Genomic DNA, 6,827 nt, shown 5'->3' on the forward strand with positions numbered 1-6,827 from the left:
TTCCCCCAGTCCACCCATTGGGTTTTCCAGGTCTCTTCAGGGTCCCTGGGAAGCCTCCTTCTCTCCCTTGCTTCTGAAGTTCAGCTTTGAGTCTGCTCTCAGCAGCAGAAAGCCCCCCACTCCTTTTCTCTCTGTCCGCACTCCTGTTGCAGCTCATCCTGTATCTTTCACATCCTATCTAGATTCATTTGCCTACCCAGATCTTCTCCCAGCTAAGCCTGGGCAGTTACTCTCAGCAAAGGAGTCAACTCCCCTTCCTCGAGAGGGTCTGCTTTAGTCTGCAACAAGTATTGGGCAATCCCCAGTATCAGTGTAAACTGGGTAATGAAAGACTGAGAACAGCACTGCAGAGAAGGACTTGAGGATATGGGTGTGTAAAATTGGACATGAACTGGCAATGTACACTCGCAGCTCAGAAAGCCAATCACATCCTGGGCTGCACCAAAAGCAATGTGGCCAGCAGGTTGAGGGAGGAGATTCTACCCCTCTGCTCTGCACTTGTGAGACCCCAGCTGGAGTCTTGCATCCAGCTCTGGAGCCTCCAGCACAGGAAAGACATGGACCTGTTGGAGCGGGTCCAGAGGAGGGCCACAAAAATGATCAGAGTGCTGGAACAGCACTCCTGTAAGGAAAGGCTGAGAGTTGGGTTTGCTCAGCCTGGAGAAGACTCCTGGGAGACATTACAGTGGCCTTTCAACGTATAAAGAGGGTTTATAAGGAAGATCTAGAAAGACTTTTTACCAGAGCCTGTAGTGATGTGGCAAGGGACTACAGTTTTAAACTGAAAGAGGGTGGGTTTAAATTGGATATAATGAAGAATTTTTTTATAACGGTAGTAGGATACAGAAACAGGTTATCCGGAGAAGTTGTGGACACCCCATCTTTGGCAGTGTTCAAAGTCCAGTTGGACACGGGTTTGAACAACTTGATCTAGTGAAAGACACCCCTGCCCATGGCTGGGTTGTTGGACTCGATGACCTTTGAAGGTCCTTTCCAACCCAAACCACTCTATGAATCTATAATTCTAAATGTTTTCCTCTACAGAGACACACGCTTTAACAGAACGTGCCACAAACGGCAATTATTTTCACCAAACTGAAAATCAATAATGGTTACTTTGGGGGCTTTTATTTTTAGTAAACATAAAGGCCAATGAAAGCCATGGCATTGCTCTGCATCCCTCTTAGGCAGAGAAAACCACTCCAGTACCTACCACCACCACCAAAACCCCTCCTTTGTTGTTCTCTGGAGCTCTGTCTCTAACCTGCCAGGGCACACCACCAGCTGGCTTTCTAGTTGTTTAACTTGCAGCTGATGTCAGCTTTTTTGCAGGCTTTTGTCACATAAATATATTAGCAAGGTAACATCAAGCTTTAGTAATTTCAGCTGTTAAAATATTTTATGCATAATTGCCTCCATGGAACAGAAACCTTGTCCAAATCTCATCTTTCCCCTTCAGTGACATTGTTACTCCTCGGCTCACTACAAATACTCAGCATGGCATCTTATTTATTTTACATAAATTCTGGTTTTCTTTGAGCAAAGATTTGCAGTACTGCATCAGAAAATAACCTTAGTCAGAACCTTTTGCGTTATTTTTAAATATGACAAACTGCCAAGTTGAAAAACATCCGGAAGTCATTTTTTAAAAAATTGTTTGACTTAGATTAGATTACTATGCTGCTATATTAATAATATTATTTGTCCTCTGGCTCTTGAATCATACCAGGGGTATTGTAGGCATTCCAGAAATGGAACTTTGTAAAGTACCAGTTCATTCCATCTGGCAGGCTTTCCTTTCTTTACAGTCTTGCATCTTTTCTTTACCATATCTAGAGACCACAATTAATAAAATGTAGCTATTAACAGAACAAATTAAAAGCCAAATGTCTGTGTTACACTTAAAAATACTGAGATGCTTTCTCATATTTTGATAGAGGATTAGACTGAACTGCATCCACAAAGGTCAAATTTTAAGAAAAAAAAGCCGTAGTTTGACCATGTGTCGATCCTAGGTAAACATTTTCTTGATTTACTGGAAATTATTTTTGGATTTAAGTGAAACACAGAGAAAAATTGTTTTTAAACCAATTCTGGAGATAAATTACTTGATGGACTTCTGTTTCACAAAATGTCAGAGTATTTAGCATGATCAGAATTTTGTTTATAATCCTTATGTCTATACTTAAAAATTCTTGAGTGTTTTTTCATTTTTTTAGATATACTTTATGATGTCCTACTATGCATTTTGAAAGCCCTTTTTTTTTCTTCTACTTGCACCAGGATCTAGTGCAGTCATGCTACTAATGGCTTTCTCTCAATACATTTATATCATCAGTTACAGAACATCTTATTATGGATGACTTTATATATATTTTTAGTACAGTTTATGCATGTATAGAGAAAATATTAAGTACTGCTGATTGCATTACCCTTTAAGTCCACTTGAAACAACCCTGTGTTCCTATTGCAGGTGTTACTGTTTTTACTTAGGCCAATACAAGCCAGAACAAAATTCACTGAAGTCAACAGAACTGTTTACAGTAAAGCATTAGATTTATTAGTATTAGTATTAGTACCACATCCATTTGATTGTATACCAGTCCTGCTATTTCATGTATCTTGTATTATAGTTGTCCTAATTTCTACTTACAACCATGGTCCTTCTGTCTGTAAATATGTTTGTTGAGAAGGAAGAAGATCTGATGCTGACAGAGCTTTTTCAGATGAAGGATAAGGAGCCAATTTGCATATTTTGGTGCACACACCATCTGCACCCAGAAAGTCAATACAAGAAAGGTGAATAATTAACAGGTTTTACAAAGGTATTTGCTTTTTTTTCCTTAATCCAAAATCAGATATAGTTTGTAAGCCATCAAAAGTGAAGGGCTCTGTAACAATTTTTCTTGGGGAATGGCAAAGCCACAAAAACTATTTGATTTAAGGTAGAGATTAATATATTTATGAGAGATTACCTGATATGATGTTTTCTAGATACAACAAGGGAATTTGGTGACCTGAGAACTCTCTTCCCCTCTGACGTTCTTAATCAATTTCATGGGTAGACCAGGGATGTGAGTTTTAGTGGCACAAATCAGGAGGGCCATGTTGATAACTTTCATGCACATTAAAGTCCATATTGCCTGTTTGAACATGTTCCTGACCGTTGGCGTAGTTCTGCACATACAGCCAAGTTAAACTTCATCCTCTTGCTTTCAGTACGTGATTTGACATAAATCATGGCTGCAATGGCATGTCCAGGACCTTTGGCAGACTGAGCATTTAATGTAGCTGACGTCCTGAGCTAGCACTCCTTACCTAGCTCACACACTGGTTTTTCAACACTAGCTTTATAATTTCTATTATAATTGCCGTAGTGTCACTGAATGGCACCTTATCTTATCTGTGACCCTTTCTTCACTATGAGTATGCTGATCTCAAAGCTTGAAGTTAAATCAAGTGACCTGACTCTTTTTTGCTGTGCCTGATAGAGAGATGTGGAGGCTTGTAAGACAGTCTCTTTTTCGTGATTCACGTGTCCTTTGAAATTCACTGTCCACACTCTCTTCGGTGTTCATACTGCAAAAAAGGTGACTGTGTCTCCAGCCGAGCTCAGACATACTTTCTTTTCAGGATAGTATATCCTGTGGGACCAAGTGTTACTCCAGTGGTATTCTGCTGTGCTTTGCGAGGTCCCGAAGGAAAACATTAGTGAAGCAAACTGCTGTGTGTCACTAGTGGTGTTCTTGCAATGGAGAATGTTTGCTTTTCAAAACCTGTGTTCAACAGAAGTAATAAATCATTTAATTGCTTTCCACATGTCTGCTGCAGCACTGCTAACCTCCTGCTTAACTGGCCAGACAGACTTCAGCAAACACTGTCCACAGGAGAGACGAGAAGAGGTCCAAACATAATGTCAAGAGAAAATTTGTTTCTGTGTTGCCAAAAGCAACTATTTCTCCCTAAATCAAATGCCAGCACAATGGAATCACCCCAAAATACAGTATATTGTGTTGCTTTTAGGTTTTAGCATGGGAGTCTGTGCCCACATTGTTCTTTCCAGTATAGAAGTAAGCAGTAGTGTTTACTCTACAATTTCCATGGGTTCAGCTTTTGTACTTAGTTAATTACAAGGAAGCAGCTACAATTTAAAGTCATTGCATTTCTGAAAACTGTGTGCTACCAGACAAAACTCTTATATTCCATAACTTAGCAAGAGCTTTCGAATGGCTTTTAAGGCACTATAGACTTCATTCTTCCTGTGTCCAGCCCTGAGTCTTTTTCACAACATACCAGTGAGCTCCATTTCAAAGGTGGACAAATTTAGGAGTTTAGTAAATTTGCAGTGTCAGCATAAGTGACAGGAGCTACGTGGGGAGCAGCAGATGATCTAGATGCAGTCTGAAGAAGTCCTGTGGCCTGTCACTCAAAACACATACAGTGGAAGATGACAAGGGCCAACACTGCAAAAAGGTATTGATGCAAAAAGCTTTTAATGTGTTAATTGGAGATACTAATAAAGCAGTAATGAGACAAACCCGTGTCTGCTAGACAAGGACCACTGTTTTCCTGTAAAAATGACCCAGACTTAGAGAAACAACTTAGTTGCAAAGACGGTGGACCCATCTCCTCCCTTTTAAACTGAACCCCAGGCTCACAATCTGGAACTGCTCCTGTGCAACAAACTTCCTAAGAAATGGGATAAAACTTACTACATTCATGTTTTCTCCCAGTGATGTTACTAAAGATTGCTTATTTTTGTAGAAGAATTCCATTTCTTTTGATGACTCGCCAAGGATGAGTCTCTGCAGAGCCACATGTTAGGAAAGTCACTGGAGGGTTTGCCTCTCAGTGTGTCAGATGTATTGCACATAATGCAATGTCCTGAATGGTTCAAGTATACAACAAAACAACTCCCAGTGACACCCCTGGCTTTGGAGAAGCTGCTGCCTAGTGAAGTTCCTTGCCTTTTTTTTCTTTCATTTATGTTCAGTCCGTCCTTTCCAATGGTTGTTTATAATTTTGCACCCATTTCTTGTCTTGGTTCTTGGTTTATTTTTTCAATTGAATTTATTAGCAAATGCTGGCTTGTTAAAAAAGAAATGTTTATGATGGAAACTAGTATGGGAACACTTCTTTCTTTTTACTTTCGACTTAAATTAAATGAAAATCCCAGAAAATAAATTAAGTAGTGAAACCACACCTCCCATTCTGCTTTCTCCACTTATACTCATTGATTAGTGAACTTACTTAAAGCTTATCTCCTTACGGAAGTGAATTTGGATTAAGGGGGTGTGTATGAATTTACACTGTGCTGCTTGTCATTGATTGGCTTCCTGGGTGATTTCTCTTATCTGGGAAAGAAGAGTGGTCTGTGCACAAAGCCAATTCAGAATCAGACACTGTTTCCAGATTCAGAAAGCTTTTTTTTTCTGAATTAGCTTCATCTACAAAGTACACCTATTCTGGGATAAGAGGGTCACACAGGGAGTGAGTGTCAGTCCTAGCATGAGATCCTCAAAAGAGGCAGGAAGGGTTTGAAGACAAGCACTGTGCTATCTGCCCTATAGAGCATTAAGCGTCAACCCACCACCTTTTCCAATAACCCACACAAGCAGATAACAGCTCGTACAAAAGACGTGTATTTGCTGCTGTTAAGTCTCCACATGCCTTCTGTGAATAATTTGGAATCTTGGTCAATATTTACAATGCTTCCTTATTTGTAGGCAATACAGTATCTATAGTTTGGGTTTTTTTTAATAGAGGTAGAGGTGTTAACGACCTGGCATCCTGGAGATGTTCTAGCATTCATACTTCCATTTTGCTTACCCATGTTAGCCCTAGAGTTTCAGCTCCAGTAGCCAAAGCATTTGCTTCTTGTTCTAATCTGGAAAATAATAGCCATGTTGTCAGTCTGTTAACTCACAGGGCAGGGCGTTCCTACAGCTTGCACTGTTATTACATCTGCCTGGTAAAGAAATCTTGTTATATCACTCATGCACAAAACATTTTAGCTAACACCATCTTTCCCTCATTTTTTTAACTATTCAAACATTTATCTGAGGAATAGGCATTTTCCATGACTGGCCAACAAGAGATTTGGGTTTTGTTTTGTCTTTACTGGGAAAAGAGTTTCCAGACTTTGTGTTTCAGAAATGCAGTTTGGCTTCTTCCTCTGACATTGTTTTCATTGTGAGTGACTGCCATTCTTTCTCTTTTCCCTATTTTCTGATCTTTAGATAGGATTAAAAGAGCCAATAGATACAATTAGCATACTAACTCTAAGATCACAAATAAAAATCTACACCAAGAAGAATAAAGATTGATTAAATCTTGACACCAGGCTTGTAACCAGTGCCAGTATTGACTACTTCTACTGTCTACATTGGCTAATGATAATAATAATAATAATAATATACTCACAGATCCTAAGAGAGAAAAAAAAAAGTTCTCAGCATTCTCAGAGAGTAGCACAGATTCTGTGCTCTTAACCCCATCGCTCAGAGATGTTGAGGCAGTGAAGGCAGTGATGGGACACGTTCTATTTACAATTGCTGTGTGCTGTATGAGGTTGGAAAGATTTCACCATCCAATTCTTACCAAAGTCCTCCAGAGCACCCGTGTTTAACCCCTGACCAATAAGAGAAAGTGGAATCCTTCATGTTAAGTTTGTGTTGGCAAGTTTTCACTTTTGGATTTAAAGAGATACCCAACTCCCTTAAACACTTCTCCATATGTTTTAGCTTCTGATGCGACTGTCCCTGTGGACCTAAACAAGACTGTACGAGCCTTGCAAAGCCTGTCTATTTTTACTGAATCGCGAATTA

At 39.6% G+C, this 6,827-nt stretch overlaps 1 long non-coding RNA gene across 1 annotated transcript; it reads right to left on the bottom strand.

Moving 5' to 3' along the window:
* Positions 1-550: 550 nt before the first annotated feature.
* On the bottom strand, positions 551-6,556 carry LOC142362073 (uncharacterized). Its single transcript, XR_012764630.1, has 3 exons — positions 6,424-6,556; positions 5,830-5,887; positions 551-3,776 (listed from the first exon to the last, which is right to left on the bottom strand). It is a non-coding gene; the product is annotated as an uncharacterized LOC142362073 (long non-coding RNA).
* Positions 6,557-6,827: the final 271 nt, after the last annotated feature.

The sequence above is a fragment of the Opisthocomus hoazin genome, chromosome 7 (genome assembly GCF_030867145.1).
Source record: "Opisthocomus hoazin isolate bOpiHoa1 chromosome 7, bOpiHoa1.hap1, whole genome shotgun sequence".
Taxonomy (NCBI): Eukaryota; Metazoa; Chordata; class Aves; order Opisthocomiformes; family Opisthocomidae; genus Opisthocomus; species Opisthocomus hoazin.